The following is a 20,770-nucleotide window of genomic DNA, read 5'->3' as shown; positions in this document are numbered from 1 at the left end:
AGAAATTTTGTCCAGTAGGGGAGTGACATAGTCAGACTTGTATTTAGGCAACTACTATAAAGGATAGATTAGAAAGAGGATGAACTTAAATCAGGAAAATTAATTAGAAGACTATTTCAGGAGTTCAGTCATCACTCAACTAGACTGATAGCCAGATAAGTAGAAAGAAGGGAGTATATATAAAAGAAATTATGGAAGCAGAAATAAAATTTGAAAATTGATTTCATATATGAAGAGGAGCGTACAGGGTCGAGGATAATGCCAAATTTGCAAACCAGGGTGACTGGAAGAATGATGGTCCATTGATAGGGTAGTTTGGATGGAAGCTCTGTTGCAGGGAAGGGAAAATATCCAATAAGAAATTAGAGATGAATGACCAGAGCTCAGGAGAGACTGAGACTGTATCTATAAATTGGGAGTCTATCCTCATAGAGAGGGAGCAGATAAGGTCACCAAACAAGACTATATAGACTAGAGAGATGAGAAAAAAAAAGGCCCAAAGCATAAGTCTTTGGGATACACCCATAATTAGTAGTAATGATATGGAAAATGAATCAGCAAGGAAATTAAAGAATGAGTAATCAAACAACTAGGAGGAGAATCAAGAGAGAATAGTGTCAGAAAATTGCAAAGAGTAAAGTGAGATTAATAGCATAAAATATCAAATGATGCAGAAAAGATGAGAATGGAGAATGAGATGAGGAAGGATGGAGAAAAAGGTGTCAAAGTTGGCAAGTAAGAAAACATTGGCAACTGGAAAGAGGGGGTCTTCAATCAAATGATGAGGTCAGAAATAATAAATGAATGAGAAAGGAAGAGGCAACCGATGGAGAGAGTTTTTCTAGGAGTTTGGCTGCCAAAGGAGTGATAGAGGATGAGAGCTTGAGGGGATGGGAGTATACAGTGAGATTTTTCAAGAAATAGATTTGCCATTACATATATGGTGACCCTATGATGATTTACCAAAAAAGGAAAATGATTTTATATTAGGAAATTAGCAAGTCCTAATAATACAGATTAGGTAAACTGAGACAATGAGTGGTTAAATATAAGACAAAAAGTGGCTAAATAATATAAATATAAAGGTCACAGAACTAGTAACAGTCTGGGGTAGGAGTAAAACTCAGAACCTTCTGCCTCTAAATCCAGCATTCTGTTTACTATTCCAAACAATAGATGTATTTTTTCCTTGTTAAGCGACTTTTTATTGAAGATATCACAATGTTATTGTTGTTCAGTTGTTTCAGTCATGTCCAACTCTTCATAATCCTTTTTGAGATTTTCTTGGCAAAGATCCAGGAGTAGCTTACCATTTCCTTCTCCAGCTCTTTTTACAGATGAGGAAACTGAGGCAAATTGGATTAAATGACTTTCCCAGGGTCACATAGCTAGTAAGATGAGGCTTCATTACTCCAGGCCTGGCACTCTATCCATTGTGCCACCTAGATGCTCCAGACATCACAATAACAGTCTCCAAATCCTCCTAACAAAGCAAAGTGTCCATCATAGGAAAGTCATACCAAGGAGTTAAAACTGTTCTCTGGGCATGTGTAGAATTTTTGAATTGAAACGGCTTACCACGTCAGTTGGAAACAGGTCATCACTTCCAGACCACTGCTTTGGACAAAATCTAAATTTTTTAGATTTCCAAAACATCTGTGCCTATAATGCTTGAAAACTCTCACTCCATAGCCTTGAGGCAGCATCCAGGGAGCCTGTAGCCAAAAGAAGGGAGAAAAATGAAGTCGGAAAGTAAGTGTCACATTTCTACAGTATTAAATGCATATTTCATTTTTCCACTAAAAATGGGGGACGGGATCAGAACATTCTAAGACATTCCCCCCAATGTGAAAAGGAAATGGATGCAGGGACAGGTTGACCTCTATGTCTGTGGTAACAACATTTCTCAAAGGACACACTAGAATTGCAGCATTTTAGGATTAAAACGACCCTAAAGGGCATCTAGCCCAAACTATCTGAGTAGAAGCTGCCTCATTCTTCTTTGCCATTGTAGATGGGTAACTTGCTGACCCCTTGGAAGCAGCTTAGTAGACACTTGGAGAGCTCTAATTATTGGAAGCTTTCCACAAAATTCAATTGATTCATAAGAACTTGTCAAATTGCCCATGCCTTTTACCAGAGCCAAGCTTGAGTTTTTATGAAAAATAACCCACTCCCCAAAGACCTGGCCCCAAGACAGAGATGGAACATTTCCTTTCACACTCTCAACGAATCTTAGAGTAGGAAGGGACTTGAGCAGCCATTTTGAATTAAGCTTCTGCGCCAACATAGAAATCTCCTCTTTAATATCCCCTACAACAGCTGGTCATTCAGCTTCTTGATCACCTACTTCCACTGATTGGGAATGTGTTTTATCACAAGGCAACTTGTTCACTTAAAAGTTCAAACTGTGAAGGAATCTGCCTCCTTGTAAATTTCATTCATTGGCCCCAGTTCTTCCCATAGGCTGCAAAATCAGAATGATGGGTACGGAGTTGTGATGACCTGGGACTGATTCCTTGATCCTTACAAATGCGCTCAATGGACAAATCATTTAATCTTTCTGTGCCTCAGTTCTCTCACCTGTAGAATAATAGACTTGGACTCAATCTCGTAGATTCCTTTTAGCTCTAAATCTGTAATTTGTTGACCTATAAAAGGGTAAGAGTTGGACTCAAAGGCTCCTAAATTCTCTTCCAGCTCTAAATCTATGATTCTATAAATCAACTCACCTCTCATTGTTTCAGTTTCCTAATCTGTAAAATGGATATAGTAATAGCACCTACCTCAATGGGTTGTTGAAGGAAAGCGCTTTGCAAACCATCAAATGCTCTCTAAATGTGAGTTATGATACTCTTTGAAATAATATATAATAAATCTAATTCCCTTCAATTATTTGGAGAAAGTTGTCATGTACTCTCTAAGACTTCTAGTCTCCAGCTCTAGACATCCCCAGCTCCTTCATCTGTTCTTCATATGATATGGTTTCCAGATCCCTCATATTCTATTTGCTCTCATCTGGATCCACTTTAGTTTGCCAAGGTCCCTCTTAAATAAGATGCCCAGAAATGAACAAAACATCCCATATAATAGTCTGATTTGAGCAGAGGATAGGGACCCTATTTCTTACCTCTAACAATCTGGAGACAAAATGTCTATAAATGCATACTAAGGTCATATTCACTTTTTGGGCTGCCAAGCCACACTGTTGAAATATACTGAACTTGTAGTCTACTAAGCCCCCTTAAGTCTCTCTGTCAAGACTCATCTTCCCCACTGTATACTTTAACTCGTGGTTTTTTTGAAGTTAAGTCCAGAACTTCACATTTCTCCCTGTTAAATTTTAATTTCTTGGTTAAGATCCATCCATTTCAGCCTGTTGAGAATGTTTTGAATCCTGAAGCCATTATTCAGAATATAAACTTTATAACATTTCTAAAATGGATGTTCCCAGGTTCATAGATTTAAAGCCAGAAGAAATCTCAGAGGCCATCTCGTCTAACCCCCTCATTTTATAGATGAGAAAACAGAAGTTGGCTAAAATGCTTATCTAAGGTCCAATAGTAGTAAGTTTCAGGGACATGATTTGAACCCAAATCTTCTGACTCTAAAGTCTTTCTACTATACCTTACTCCCCCCAAGTCTCCAGTCCTCATCTTATGGTATCATCTATGGACTGATAGATTGATAAGATAAGAAAGGCAGCATGGAGTAGTGGATATGACACTGAAGCTAGAGTTATGGAGCCTTGGCTTTAAACCATAAGCTTCCTTACCAGTTATATGTATACAAACACTTAATAGTTATATGATTCTGGGTAAGTCACTTAAGTTATCTGGGACTCAATGTTCCCATCTGTAAAATGAGGAAGTTGCACTTCATGTCCTTTCAAGGCTACTTTCATCTTTAGCTCTATGATCCAATAGAACCCAGGCTTGGGTTATACCCTTAGAGTTTTCCATCTTGTCCATTCATCAATATTAACCCAAAAGTCTTCTTATCCTGGCCAAATTTCTCCATCTATGAGAAATGGACCTGTTGAAGTATTTATTGAAGTAAATACTGCTAGGAGATTACCTTCTTGAAGGTAGATGCTATTTTATACTGGTCCTTAGCTCAATGTATGGAGCCCACAGGGCAGTGTGTACAGATGGGCCACGTGAGCTGACGCACCCTGCAGAGGGGTAAGGGTAGAGAAATATTTCATTTTTCCTGAGAGAGAAGGGCCAGTGGGAATACTCTCCCAGAGTATACCAAGCCCTTACAGTTACTTGACTTCTCCAGCATGACTCAAAAGCATGTGAATAGAAGCAGGGAAGGCAGATGGTGGAGATAATCCAGGATTAAGATTTTGCAAAGTATGACAAGTGAAATAACAAGGAGGCAATGGATTCAATGGTAAAGGAGAATATGTAGTTCAACTGGTCAACCCAAGGGTCAAGATTATGAAGGGAGAAAAAAAACAGGCTGACAGAAAAGGGGGAATTGGAGGGATTGAAGATCATGGTATAGTGGGAACAATATCCTCATTCCCCACCATTATTTTTTCTTTTTTTAATTTTTATTTTCATTTCCAAATTCTCTCTCTGTTCCTGTCTCTGTCTCTATCTCTCACTCTCATTCTCTGTCTCTGTCCTCTCTCTCTCTCTCTCTCTCTCTCTCTCTCTCTCTCTCTCTCTCTCACTCTTCACCCATATGTTGAGAAGATAAGAAATATGATACCCATTATGCATATAAAGTCATTCAAAACTTTTTCACATTAGCCATTTTGGAAAAATAAAATAAAGCAAGAAAAATAAGTGGGGAAAATGTTTCAATTTTCACTGAGTTCATTAGGGATACCTCCCTCTGGAGAGAGATAGCATTTTTTTATCCTGAGTCCTTTGAAACTAATATGGATCATTGTAATGATCAGTGTAGCTAAGTCTTTCACAGTCAATTATTTTTACTCTGTTACTACATGCAATATTCTCTTGGTTCTGCTCACTTCATTTTATATCAATTCATATAAATCTTCCCAGCTTTTTTTGAAGCTATCCCCTTCATTATTTCTTATAGCACAATAGTATTCCATCACCATCATGTACCACTACTTGTTTGGTCATCCCCCAATTGATGGGTATCCTCTCAATTTCCAATTGTTTTCCATCACAAAAAGGACTACTATAAGTATTTTGAACACATAAATCCTTTTCCTCTTTACTAGTTTGTCTTAAAAGGAATTTAAACCATTCTTAAGACATAATTGGCTCAGGGGACTAAAGGCTTAGACTTCATAATATTTGTTGGTCATCTAAGTACTAAACAACCACAATAGTCATGCTCTGTTGCATGGCTGATGGACCATGATGGGCAACTCAGAGGCAGGGAATCTTTACTCAAGGGAATCAGCTCTGGGTGTCCTCTATGCATATACTTGTTAAATATTTTTCCCTTACTAGGGCTATGTAAATATCTTTTTTGTTATCATAGAACCAAGCTGAATCCAGCCAAAGACACACAGTGAAGATAAAAAATAGATTTAGGAAGAATTAGGCAGAGAAGAAAGTCCAAAAGCTCATCTTAAAGAGGCAATGTAATGGAATAGAAAGGATATTAGACTCAGAGTCAGGAGATCTAGTTTCAAATCCCACTGGACATATGACCTTGAACATCATGGCTAAACTCTCTGCAGGTCAGTATCCTCTGTAAAATGTGGGTTACAATTCTTGATCTGTGTACTTCAACAGGCTTGTTGTAAGGAAAGTATTTAGTAGATCTTAAAATTTTATGTGAACTCATATCTAGTTCAACTCAGAATCACACAGAAATATGTAGTGTTCAGCTGAACTCAATAACCATGTAGCTTAATTCATACTCAATAAGAATCACCGCTGTGAGAAGGAACTACTCCCATCCCTGACACCTCCAGAGACAGCCCCATAACACACTGGAATATCTAATCATTAAGAGGAGATTTATTTTTCTTGAGCTGATGCTTTGTCTCTGCATTTTACATGTTAAGAAACTGAGACCCAGGATTGTGAAGTTCCTTGTACAAGCCTCTGGTTTCTCTAATTCTTCTTGTCTTTCTCTTTAAACCCCATTCTTCAGCCAGGAATGGGTCAACCTTTGAAGAACAAGGGGAAGATGAATTAAAATGAAAGGCTGCCATGTTATTGCTTTCATGCTATCTTAAGACTGATCTACAGCCACTCTTATCCAGAAGGGAGCAGGGACCCTGTTGAGGAATCAGAAGGGAGCTAAGGAGAATAGTAGAAAGCCTTGTAACTAGCTGCTTCCTTTCTGAGTCAACTTGAAAACATTCACAGTATAATCGGGTAAATCAGAAAAAGGAAGAGAAATAACTGTATGACCCATAGCAGTACATTCTTTTCCAGTGACACTCCCTCCCTCCCTGGAGTGCAGTGCCTGTGGGGTGTGTTGGGGCAGAGACAGAGCATTGAGTGCCTTGGTCAAGGAAAACTGAGATTTGGCCTTCACTCCCATAAGGTTCCAGAGGTCAAAGGCAAGGTCTCAGTGGGGGGTATGTGGATGTCCCACACAAGTTCCTGCTTATCCAGAATCTGATACTTAATACTCTGGCTGTGTGGAATGGTCGGTGGGTAGATAGATAACAGCAGCACATGCCTGCCCCATAGAAAAGGGTCATTTTATACATCTTTCCAATCTTCTTCATTCTTATTACAGGATGACCTCCAGGTCAGATGCACATATCTGATTCGCCATGGTTAAGAAAATCATTGGGGTATTTTCTTCAAATGTGAAAGGCATTTTTTTTCTTGTGCCCATCAACATTAGCATCATCCTTCTAAAGAATTTAGAAAGAAACTCATTGCTCATGGCACCATACACAAAGTGCCGCAGGGACTAGAGTCCCTTTTTCCAAAGATAATCTCCTCTGTGTAAGAGAGATTAGACTTGTTGCACTTGATCCCACATCACACAGCTGGAGCTTTGCAGGAAAGAAAATGTTGGATCAATATAAGGGAAGTCCTAACAATCTGAAGAGTTCAATAAAGGAATGGGCTGCCTAAGGAGAGAGTGAGTACCCTATTACGGGAGCTTTTCAACCATACACAAAAGAACATCTTGTGAGAGATGCTATAATGGGGATTCTAGAGATCTAATTCTTTACAAAGAACTAAATACTGAAGTGGAAATGATAGGAACCTGGAGGGGAAGCAGCTTGTCCATCTATAATTTGTGATAGTGAGGGAGATACCTGGATGGTCTGACATGCACCCAAAATTTAATAAGATTGAATTTTAATTCATGCTGTCTAATCTCAGTGGAGCCCTCACTGCATGATCATCTCTCTTTGTCCTCACAATCTGTTCCAAACCTTCCTCTCCCCATAATTCCTTTCCCATTCTTTTAGCTGAAGACCTTAACTCATAGTATATACAAATAAAAGAAAATAAAACAAAGGTTATTTGTCAAAAGCTCATTTCCCCTCTTCATCTCTTGACTTCCTCCTTTCTTTCAGTCTCTTATCAAGAGGTAGCCCTTTTCTTCACCATGGTCAAGCCCCCTACTTTCATCTTTGATCCATCCCTTCCTGCCTTCTTCACAACACTCCCATTACCATCTCTGTCTCCCTTTGTTATGTTTCTGTCTCTCTTTGTCAATAGATGGATTGAAACAAAAGAAAGATCTCCATGCAGAAGCCTCTAAGATCTATATACCCAGTTGTTTTCTCCTGAGCTCCAATCCTGCATCATCCAACTGCCTATCAGACCTTTCAAAAAGGATTTCCCAGAGGCATTTCACACTCAAGGTGTTCAAAACAAAACTTAATTATTTTTCTCCGAACTCCACTTGTCATCTAAATTTCTATGAGTATTGTGTAATTAGGATTTTGCTCCGCAAAACTCTAAATCCAAGTTTCCCATGTTGCCTCTCATGTTACATGCTAACGTAGGGAAGATATAAGTTTTGTGTAGCTCCGCCTCTCTCTCTCTTTTCCCCTGATCACGGTTTGTGGAGATGAGGTGAGGTGAGAGGCAGTAGAATTTTACTCAGGTGTTTTTTCTTAGGCTTTTACTTTTGTTCTTTTTATTTTCTTCTACTTTAAGTGATTATCAATAAACCTTATAAAATATAATATTTGGAGTTATGGATATTGATTTAAATCTTACAGTATCAAAGATACCACTACACTCTAAGTCACCTATATTCATCACATTGGCATCATCCTTCACTCCTCACTTTTATCCACCCCATATATCCAATCACTTGCCAGATCATATGGCTTCCATCCTCACATCCCTCACAAATTTTCCTTCTTTTACACTTGTATCAGGCAGGTAGGTGGCATAGTGGAAGTTGGGTAGATTCATCTTCCTGAATTCAAATCCAGCCTCAAACATTTACTAGCTGTGTTTCCCTGAGTAAGTCACTTTACCCTATTTGCCTCAGTTTCTTTAACTGTTAAAGAGATGGAGAAGGAAAAGCCAAATCACTTCTGTATCTTTCCCAAGGAAACTCCAATTACAGTCACTATGAATTGGACGTAACTGAAAATGACTCAACAGAAACAACAATACTTGTATCACCCAAGTTCAGATCCTCATCACCTCTAAACCAGACTATCACTATAGCCTTCCATCTATTCTTACTGTTTCAAGTATCTACCCATATAGTAAGAATTTTAATAAATGCTGATGGAATGACTCACCAACTGACTATGCAAATTCTGTGCTATGTTTGTATGATTACTCAGTTAAGGAGCGTATGATCTAAGACCTAGATACTTGGGATTATAATTGCGCTAAGGGAGTAAAAGAATGTAGCTTCCTACAAGTGGTGATCTGAGGAGTTCTGAGAAGACCTACTGACCAGAGTTGTTCCTCATTTCAGCACATGCCAATCAATGCCTAAAATGCTTCCATAGAGATTTATTTCTTCGAGATTTTCTTTTTATAAAATGAAAATGCCCTGCAAAACCTAGTATCGTAAGCACATTGTTCATATAAACTACTTAGAATCATAAGATCATATAATCTTGAATAAGCAAATGAAAGGCAATGTGGCATAATGGAGAGGGCCAGTCTCAAAGCCAAGAACAGCTGGCATTAAGTCCAACTGTAGACATATACTGGCTATGACTAGAAAGTCAACTAAAGTCTCACTGACCTAGGCAACTGTCTAAGACTATAAGCTGCAAACACAAGTCTCATTTGCAGTGGGAGAAAGAGTTTTCTCATCTGAAAGTTCCCTATGTTAATTAAATCACAGATCCAATTCTTGTCCTCTTTGTCCCTGCCCCTAGGTACAAGATACTACAATAGTGGGGCTATCAAGTGGCTCAGTGGATAGGTAGCCAGGCCTGGAGTCAGAAGGACCTGGGTTCAAATCTGACCTCAGATCCTTCCTGGTTATTTGACCTTGGGCAAGTGACTTAACCTCAATTACCTAGCCCTTACTGCTCTTCTGCCTTGGAACCAATACTTAGTATCAATTCTAAAACAGAAGGTAAGTGGTTTTTTTTTTTAATATACTACAGTAGCTACTGCTGGGGTTAACATTGATCTAATAATCATCACTCTTTGTCAGTCAGTCAATAAGTACTTATTAAACTAATAACAATAACTAGTGTTTACATAGTGCTACTATGTGTCAGGTACTGAGGATACAAAGAAAAGTATACTATAGTCTTGATCTTCAAGGAACTCACAATCTGATAGAATAAATTACAACCCACAAATGAATATGTACAAACAAGCTGTACAAAAGACAAATTGGAGATAATCAACAGAGGGAAGGCACTAGAATTAAGGATGAAGTATAAGATGGTTTATCTAACCATTAATCCACAAAACCATTTTAGCTACAAATCTATATATCTCCCCCTTATCCATAACAATAGCATGAAGGCTTTCATCAAAGTCATAAGAAATCAAAGTACACAATGACTGTAATATTCCTCTCATCTAGCCAACTTCTGAAATGGCAATGAAGCATGATTTGTTTTTACAGAAAATGTTAACTTCTAATACCCAGGAGTTCCCTTTCTAAATGCTTAAAAACTTTAAGTTTAATCATCCATTTGGGAATCTATCTAGAGATTATACTGGCTCATGAAGTGGCTGCTGTTTTGGATGTGGGTCATACTGGCTGCAGCTAGGGGATATCCACAACTAAAGATCCGATGGCTTGTAGCTAGCACCAGACCATAAAATCACCAAATTTCAGAATTGTGAGGTACCTCAGATCCTATCTATTCTAGTCCTTGTCTGAAGGAGAATCCCTGTAATACATGGCCATTAACCCTTTGCCTGAAAATCCCCTGCGAAAGGGAATACAACCTAAGGACCTCCTTAAGCATCCCATTCTGGACTTCAGTGACTCTGAAAAGGTGAGTAAAGCTAATGACTTTGTAAAACTCTGCCTCTTAAATCCAATTCATGTGCAAGTTAAGATACTTCTCATGCAAGGAATAATGTTCTAAATTGACTTAATAAATTAACTTTAAAAATTAAAATAAAAAAAAGATACTTCTCATGATGTCATTGGTCCCTTTTGAAATGAAGGATGAGCAGGATTTCTCTTTGAGAGTATCCCTAGCTGAAGAAAATTTTTCCTTACCTCTAACTTAAATTTGCCTGTTTGCAACTTCTGTTCCTCACTTCTACCATAGTTATGCCTTCTGAGGACAAACAGAACTCGTCTAAAATTGTTTCCATATGTCATCTTTTTACATATATGAAAACATCTATGTTTCCCCTAAGTGTTTGTTTCTGTATCCTCCGTTCCATCAAAGGAACTTCATGCTAGTTGGTCAACAAACATTTATTAATCATTTGCTATATGCCAGTCATTGTACTAAATTATTGTAATTCTGTAATTGTTGGAATTCATTTTTCTTGCTATCCATACTTTGTGCCGCTCTTTGGAGACATTCTAAGACATGGCATTTAATGCCAAATCCATTCTTTTTTGTTTGTTTGTTTTTTAAATTCATTACTTTTAGTTTTTTAGTTGAAAAATTTTATTTAATTAATTTAGAATATTTTTCCATGATTACATGATTCATGTTATTTCCCTCCCCTCCTCCCCCACCCCCATAGCCAATGCACAATTCCACTGGGTTTTACTTGTGTCACCAAATCCATTCTTAAATTGTGTCTCTTGTGAATTTCTTGATGTCTCTACTACTTTTTGTTATTCTTCCTACATTGTCCTTACTACTTATAGTATCTAGTTTGGTGGCTATACAAGGTGCAATGCTAAACTACATGGAATGCTGAGCCTAGAATTAGGAAGATGTGGGTTTAAATCCAGCCTGAAACATTAGTTGTGTGACACTAGGCATGTCATTAAGTCTCCCTCAGTTTCCTCGTTTCTAAAATGGGGCTAGTAACATTTACCTCCAGGGTTGTTGTAAGCATAAAATGAGATAATACTGTAAAACAGTATATAATTGCTGGCTTTTAGGCAGTTTTCTTCCTCTTCCCCCTTTTTTTTAGCTAAAAGAACTTTTTATTATTTAGTCTTTTTCAGTCATATCTGACTCTTCATGTCTCCTTTTTTATTTATTTTTTTTTAGAATCTTCTCGGCAAAAATACTAGCGTGGTTTGCCATTTCCTTCTCCAGATCATTTCACAGATGAAGAAACAGAGGCAAATAGAGTTAAGTGACTTTTCCAGGGTCACAGAGCTAGTAAGTACCTGGACTCAAATTTAAACTCAGGGCTTCCTAACTACAGGCCTGGCACTCTTTCTACTTGCCACCTAACTCTGATTAGGTACATTCTATCCCTGACATGTCATTTCTATATTTTAATCCATGATCTAGATATCCAAATCCCATTCCCAACTACCCCCTTTTGGACCAATTGTTCCCTTCCCAAATTTGTCTTTTGGACACTCCTCCTTTTGAATGGCCCAGGCGTGAAAATGCAACTTATGCCCCTAAGGTTTTCAGTTTCTTGCCCAAACTTTGTAATCTTTATTGATCTTTTAAAGATTCCTCTTGACAATATCACCTATATCACTGTGAATCACCAGTAGGTAGTCAGTATCCAGGATGACAAGTCTTGAAAGGTTCTCTGTCTCATGGATTCATGCCTCCAGGAATATAACAAACTTCAACTTGATTGATATCAGGTTGACAAATAGTCAACCTCAATTCCTCTCATTGGAGAATTACCAGCCACCACTATTTGATTCCTCTCCTGCTAACCCATTCTAGATTGACTCTTATGGAATAGCACCTGTGGACCCATATCATCTTTATCTAGGAAGTAAATAATTGCTTTTTTCCTCCAAGGGTTCAACTTCTTCCTGTTGAGAAGAGCCTCATGTCTATATTCATTCAGCAGATCCTCTTATCTAAATGTCAACATTCTCTACAAGTATTTGGTAATCCTGTCCTTTCTCTTTTTTATGCATCTTTAACTCTTTATTCTTTCACCTCCAAATTCCTGACAAAAAGATGTGCCTCTGCCTCTGCCTCTGAAGATCTCTTTCTTCCTTGTTCCTATAATGAAGCACTTCTCTTTCTTCAAGAAAATGTCCAAGCCAGCCATGATCACTCTTCTCACAGCTTCACTCTAGATTCTCTATGTGGTCACATTCCCCCAATTTCCAGATAATTTTGAGGTATTCCCCCCTTCCCCACCTTCCGTAGAATGTAAGTTACTTGAGGACTGAGACTGTCTTTTTTGTGCCTTAATTTGAATTCCTAGCACTTATCACAGTATCTGGTACATGGCTGGGGCTCAATAAATGGGTTGCTTACCTATTTATCTCTCTTCTTTTATCTTCCTTTTTAGGTACACTAAATTTTCCCCAGTCCACAAAGAATGGAAAGGCATTCCTCAAACTTCTTTACCTTTTTCAGTATAAATAAGAACCCCTGGATTTGGCAGAAATATATACTTTGTATATTATTTGTAAGTCCATGAAAAATTCTCCCCTTTTCCATCTTTGCTCAGTCTATTATTGTTCTTAGCAATAAAGTCCCTGAAGAACTAACGTGACAGTTTAAGGGGGAGAGGTCTTCAACTCATTATAACTGGAGTTGAATCCTCATTTTAGCAACCATACCCAACTTCCTTGCTTGTGTTTTAGTTACCTGTCATGCAACTTATTTTATTTTTTTTAATTCCTTTATTTGGTCTCTTTATTTCATGCTTTTCCAAAGTCAAATCGACCCTATCACAGTCACTAAAACAGTGTTCCGAAAATTACCGTCCAAATTTGTCCCTCCTTTACTCAATGAATTCCAGGGACTCCCTATTACCTCAAGGGTCAATTTTAGAGTTCTTATTTGGCATTTAAATCTTTCTACACCCTGGGTCTTTCCTGCCTTCCCAGTCTTCTAAACATTAGTCTCCTCTATGCACTTTGTGATTCAATATGCTGCTCTTCTCTCAGATTTGCCTAAGAATACTCTATCAACTCCCAACTGGAAGACTTTGAATTGGCTATACCCTACACCTAGAACATGTTTCCTCCTCATCTCTGTCTCTTAAAATACCCAGTTCCAGGGGCAGTTGAGTGGCTCAGTGGATGGAGAGCCAGATCTAGAGATGAGAGTTCCTGGGTTCTAATCTGGCCTCAGGCACTTTCTAGCTATGTGACCCTGGGCAAGTCACTTAGCCCCCATTGCCTAGCCCTTACTGCTCTTCTGCCTTGGAACTAATACACAATATGGATTCTAAGACTGAAGATAAGGGTTTAAAAAGAATTTTTAAATAAAATAAAATAAACCCAGTTCCTTCAACTTAGGCAGCAGAATATGTATTTTACACAAAGACTTTTCTGGTAGCAAGATTCTAGTGCCACCCTTCTCAAACTATCTTGTATTTATTTTGTCAATATATGTGATGTGTAGGAATAATAATAATTTATACTAAGTGATATTTATAATAATCATATTATATGATGATGATGATTATAGTAAATAATTTTATCATAACAAATAGTTAGCATTTATAGAGTCCCTTAAGGTTTGAAAAGCCCTTCATAAATATTTCATTTGATCCTCACAACTATTAGAAGATAGATGTTATTATTATTATCCCCATTTTACAGATGAGATAATTGAAGGAGAAAGAGGTTCAGTAACTTGCCCAGGATCACACAGCCAATAAGTGTCCAAGGCTAGATTTGAACTCATCTTCCTGACTCCAAGTCTGACACTCTATCTACTGTGCTATCTAGCTAGAATTATTTCATTAAGATTTTATTTTTAGAACCTCCTTACATATGTGTATGGATCTGATAATATATAATATATGTTCTGTTTAATATGTATTTATACACACATCTGTAATGCATATGTTCATATATACATATATACTTACTATATACATGTGTGTCATATAAAGACACATGGATGAAGAAGGAGAGACAAAATGTAGAACCTATGATTTTACCAGTGTGGGAAACTTTTGGTATGAAAATTCCCTCTGCCAAAGCAAATTAACAACTTGTCTAAAATTTATAGTTTTGAAAGAGATTAAGGAGGATTTGCCTAAATTCACATATCCAGTAAGTGTCAAAGGGTGAAATTTAAAACTAGTTCTCCCTGCCCCCTAAGATGGTGCTATTTCCACTGTCTCATACTGCCTCTATAACAATAACAAAAACATTTCACATTACACAGTACTATAAGGTTTACAAAACACATTCCTCAGGACAACTTTGTAGGATTAATTAGTGTAAGTGTACTTATCTCCATATTACCAATGAAGGACTGAGGCCCTGAGATCCCTCTTGTATTATTTCTGATCTTTTTAGGATCTGCTCTTGTTTCTGAACTTTTGGGGAATCTGCTTTCCTCAAGTCCAAGGCACATGGGCTACTATGCCCATATTTCCTTTCATGTCGTATTTGAATTTAGGTCACCCTTTCTTTCACTTTCTTTCAAGATTCCTGTGATTTGCATTTCACTGACCAAGTTCTTCTTGTTGGTCAGAATTAGACCCAGAGTAGTTGTTCTCCTCATTGTTTCCTCAACCTCCTGAATGATGAGATTTGTCAGCAAAACCAGTCATGGATTTATCATGGTCTCTGATTCTTTTTTAAAAAGTCTAGATTCACCTACCATGGGAAGGATGCTACCATGATGGTTACATGGTTCAAGTAATTATGCATCTTTTCCCTCCTTCAATCCCAGTTTTGTTTCTCCTTTGCTTCTATGGAATTTGTCCCTCTCTATGGTTTCCAGTCAGTCTAAAAACTAATGATTTTCCTAAATAAGTCCTCAAAATCCCTTATCAAGTAGGGGCACACAGAGTGCTAACCTGCTCTCCCTTCTAATAGGTCTGCTTCTTTTGTAAAGGAAATACCTTACCAGTGAAGACTTACCCAGGTGGAATGGATAAACAACAATTTGATCCAATAGCCACAAAGGCCACTGAAGCAGGAACTATGGAGCATTTGGAGTTTGGTCAAAAATTAAAGACACCAAGATTATCTACTGAGTTCCAAGCCATTGCCAGTCATCTTGACTTTTGTCTTGCCACTGGACTTGAATATTCTGGAAGAATGAGGTTGACAAATTTGTGCAACTCTGTCTCACCTGAACCCAACTCATGCACAAGTCAAGATATCACCCTGTCACATCATTGGTCCCCTTCAAAAACAAAGGACAAACTACCTCACCATTGATCTATTCTATTCACTAATCTCATCTCAACAAACTTCTGGAGCACCTTCATGATAATATTTGCACTTTGCCTGTTGTTTCCTTTATGAAATTGTAAACTTCCTGAGAATTGGAATTGCCTTTTATTTTTCTTTATCTCTCCAGGATTTAGATAATACCTGGCACATATCAGGTACTTAATAAATGTTTAAGTAACTAATATGTCAAAAATTCAAGTTCTCTTTACACTGCTAAAATGTCGTTACTCCTCCCCTGAAATTAATAAATGGGCATCAAAAACCATGAGCCTTGTAGATATCTTCTCCCAAGACTGACCAAGTGTTTTTTACATTATTGGCATTCTATTTCACATTTATTGACTTCTATTTTTTATGTTACTTTTTAATTTTATTTGTTTTCTATGTTTGCCTTTTTTCTTCTCCCCCCCCTTCAATTTTTACATTAAAGTCTTAATGAAGGTAGAAATGAAAGGGGACCTTAAACTATATCATCAAACAGCAGTCACCAAAAACCATTTGGGATTGATTAAAAAATAGAAAAGTAAATCAATTGAACAAGGGAGAGCTTAGACAAGGGAAAATCAGAAACAATGGAACTCAATAAAACATGAATTACAAAAGAAAGAACTCTCTATTTGATAAAGCTTCTGGGGAACTAGAAAGTAGTCTATCATTCACTTCCATGTGTTTCTAACTTACCCAGAAGTAAGTGGTAGACAATAGGTTGGATGAATCTTGGCAGACTTTGTCAATAATTAATTTTGTGTTCCAAAAATCTCTTTTCCATTACCACATGTATGGGTAGTTATCCCACATCTCCCAGTAAGAGATTATTGTTGTTCAATTGTTGTAGTCATGTCTGACTCCTTGTGACTCCATTTGGGGTTTTCTTGGCAAAGATACTGGAGTGTTTTGTCATTTCTTTCTCTAGCTCATTTGACAGATGAGGAAACTGAGGCAAATCAGGTTAAGTGATTCACCCAGAGTTATACAGCCAATAAGTATCTGAGGCCAGATTCAAATTCAGGAAGATGAGTCTTTCTGACTTCATTCCCAGTATTTCGTATCCACTGCACCACCTAGTCACTCTTTAGTATGGGGTCACTAACCACCATAATGGACTTTTTCTCACTAGGGGCTGAACCATGATTTCTCCAGCTATGCATTGTCTAACCCCCCCCCCCTTTTTTATGCTGTGTGGCAGCCCCCAGTTCTAAATTATAGCAGTTTTATGAATCTGTGTGTGCTATCTCTTCAGAGAAGAACCAATTATAATGGAAAAAGCAACAGAAAGGAAGAAAAAAGAACTGCAAAGAAATATAGGAAGACTTGAATGAACTGATACAGAGGAAAATGAAAAGAACCAAGAGCATCATTGATACTATAGTAATATTAAAAATTTTTTTTTTAATTTGAAGACCTAAGAACTCAGATCAAATTGAATTAAACAAAGAAAGAACCCTGGAGATTTGGGTTTTTATAACCTATTTTAGTAGGTACTCATGACATTGGGAGGACTCTACAACCACAAGAAAATTGGTAAAAGAAACATGAGAATAGTTGAACTAGGAAAGAGAAGACTTACAGGAAGCAAGGGAGGACATAATAGCTGATTTCAAATCCTTAAGAAGTTATCATGTGAGTAAAAAACATAAAGACTCATTTGTTGGACTCAATGCCAGACCTCAGACCAATCAACGTAAATTAGATTGAAGCAGATTTCTGACTTAATATAAGGAAAAATTTCCTAATAATTAGTGTCATCCAAAAATAGAATTAGCTGCCTGGGGAAGAGTGAATTTCTTAGACTGGATTTTTTTACTTCATGTGTTGGCTAGAGGTTAGACTAGATGACCTCTGAGGTTCCTTTCCAACATAGTTCTATAATCATATTATTCTAGCACTGGATTTGCTACTAACTTGCTGTGCAATCCTAGGAGGACACTTTTCATCTGTGCATCTCAGTCTTCTCTTCCTCTTCCTCTTTCTCCTTCCCCTCCTCCTTCCCCTTCTTTCTTCAACTTCTATATCAGACTTAACATCAACTTTCTCAGGAAATGTGATGCAAGCAGAAGTTGGGTCCAAGTTAAATGGAATAAGGGCTAAGTAACTGGACATAGGACTCTTATTTCCCATAATACTTGGTTTATTCCACTAAACTAGGAATTCAAATTCCTCTCTGCAAAACTAAAACATAGAAAGGCATGCTTCAGGTCCATTCAACTCTCCTGGTAATTATGATTCATGTAATTAGTTATCACTTTGGGTAGAATGTTTTCCTCCAAGACCACAAGCTTAAAAATAGTTGGACAAGATAGAAATTAATGTGAAGGATAGAGCTAAATGACTTCTGAGCTTCCTGGCATGAAGATGGTAGAGGCTTTGGGAAGTAAATAGACAGTTTAGGAATCTATGAGAAAAGGGGAGGCCATTGAAGACAAACTTTACCCACTCCGTATTGCAAAATTTAAAAAAATTGAATTGAGTCAAATAAAATGTACATATATTTATGAGTACTTTCACGCATGGTGCCTTTACTCTGTGGCTTACAGTGTCACTTAAGATATATTCTCTCTTCTCAAAGATAAATGAAAGACATTGTTATTTTGTTATCTAGTTGGAGTAATAAGCCATTAACATGGAAAATTAAATAACTTTTTTTAATACTTCAATATCTCCATGACTTTATCAGCATGGGGAATCCCTCAATTGATGTAGACTGACATCCCTCATTGTTCTTAGTAGTAGCCGTCAATTTGCTGTGACACTCTCCCTCCAAAAAAAAGTTATTCTGAAGTGACCCACCTTATGATGACGAGTTCTACTGAACCAACCTGAACATAGCTGAACTGGTCCTCAAACAACCTGATACACCATCCATAGCCCCAATCATACTCATTTCAGAGATTCTAGCTTGATAGAATTTAGGCTTCATCTTGGGCTCCAATAGTACAAAACTCAATATGACCTCAATACCCCAGAAGGACATGAAAGCACACTAGAAAAAGTAAGTAATGACAAATTTTTAAATAACAAGTGTGAGATGATAGGAGAAATACCAAGAGGCATTAAATCAGGGGTCCCAAATCTTGGGTCAGCGAATTTATTTTTTATAACTATATTTTGATATCACTTGTTTCCTTTGTAATTCCATTATTTTATTTTATTAATTTAAAAGCATTCATCTGGGAAGGGGTCCATAGGCTTCTTCAGACTGCAAAGGGGGTATGTGGCACACAATAAAAGGCCAAGAATCCCTGCATTTAATAGTTAATGGACAAATTGATTGAGCAGAACTTGACCTTGCAGGGGGTTAAAGAATGGAGAGGCCATTACAGGATGCAATAATGGAAATCTTTGCATGGTATGGTGCATCTTTAGAGGTTAAGAGCAAGAAAACTACTCTGAATTTATTTCTGAAGGCATTAAAGCCTAAAATGAGACAAGCCCAAGAAACCTCAGTTCTCTCTATAAGCTGTAGCACACAAAATTGGAAATAGTATTTCATCTCTAACTACAGGAAGTCCTCTGAAATATCACAGGCTTGCTAGGGGGAAGGAGAGAGGGCAGGATTCAAGTGTAGTTTGAGGAAATCAAGTGTCCACTGGCCTCCATCAAATCCTTATGCCTCCACAACTGGCAGGGGAGAAAGGAAATTGCAGTCCTTCCAATTTATGATCTTATTACTGAAGCTAAAGAGCTTCAAACAAATAGCTGGGGGTGGGGAGAGGGTGAACATGATGAAGGGTTTGTTCTCATTGTTCTCTCTTTGCCTAAAAATTCAGCTCTAATGCAGCAACAGACACAGACCATGAGATCCAGTGCTACATCTGGCCACTGCAATGGTACCCAACTTATTACCAGTGGGTTAAGAGAAAGGGAAGTCTTGGTTCATGTGTCAGCTTGAATGTGGACTTTCTCAGGAAATGTGGTTCCCTTTGCACCATGAAACAGAAGTCAGACCCAAATTGAACAAAAGAAGTGTTAGGGAACTGGGCATTGGATCTTTACTTCCCAAGATGGTAACTCCAAACCCATGAATAATACTCAACAGTCAACAACAATTAAGTGCAAGCTGTTGGGTTTATAACCCCAAAGAGATCATAAAAAGACATGTACAAAAAAATTTATAGCTGCATTCTTTGTAGTGGCAAAAAATTGGAAAATGAGGGGATGCCCTTCAATTGGGGAATGGCTAAACAAATTGTGGTATATGTTGGTGATGGAATCCTATTGTGCTGAAAGGAATGATGAACTGGAAGAATTCCATATGAACTGGAACAACCTCCAGGAATTGATGCAGAGTGAAAGGAGCAGAACCAGGAGAACATTATACACAGAGATTGATACACTGTGGTTCAATTGAATGTAATGCACTTCTCTACTAGCCACAATGCAATGATCCAGGATAGTTCTAAGGGATTTATGAGAAAGAACGCTATCCACATCCAGAGAAAGAACTGTGGGAGTAGAAACACAGAAGAGACTTCCGGTTAAGATGGCGGCTTAGAGAAAGCTAAAGCTCAGATCTCCGGAAAACCCTTCCCGACCGATCTCAAACCAAAAGCTCCTAAGGCGCCGAAATTCAAAACGATCAACAGCACAGACCCTGGGAACACTCCTCCTGGACCTGGACCCGGTTCAAAAGGTACGGCTCCCCTCAAAAGCCAGAACCCGAGATCACTCGGACCTCAGGGGTAGGAGCGCAGAGTCCAAGGCTCCCGGAAGCCGCAGCCCGGCCGGGCTCAGAGAGCAGAGTCCTCCGAACCACAACCCTCAGGGCCTTCTACCCGAGTCCGGGTGAAAGTTACTGCCTGGGGCTTCCGCTGCAGAGAGCTGGTCGAAACAACAGCAACCCTCAGGGCAGGCAAGACAGCCTCACGGGCTGGATCCTGCTATCCAAGTCTCAGTGAAAGTCCTTGCCCTAGAGCTTGGGAAAGCTGCAGCCCATCCCCCCGCAGGCCGAGGAAACAGCCTCATGGCCAGCGATTCTGAAGGCAACTTCCGGAAAGCGAGCCAGGGGGAGAGTGTGGCCTCGTGGTCCGACCCTTCCATTCCAGTTCCAGTGAGGCATATTCAGTTTAACCCAGGGAAAGCTCATAGAAGGGACAATCTGCCCCGGACTAAAGCCTCTGATCACCAGACAGAG

Source organism: Monodelphis domestica, chromosome 2 (genome assembly GCF_027887165.1).
Source record: "Monodelphis domestica isolate mMonDom1 chromosome 2, mMonDom1.pri, whole genome shotgun sequence".
Taxonomy (NCBI): domain Eukaryota; kingdom Metazoa; phylum Chordata; class Mammalia; order Didelphimorphia; family Didelphidae; genus Monodelphis; species Monodelphis domestica.
This window is presented reverse-complemented; position numbering follows the sequence as displayed.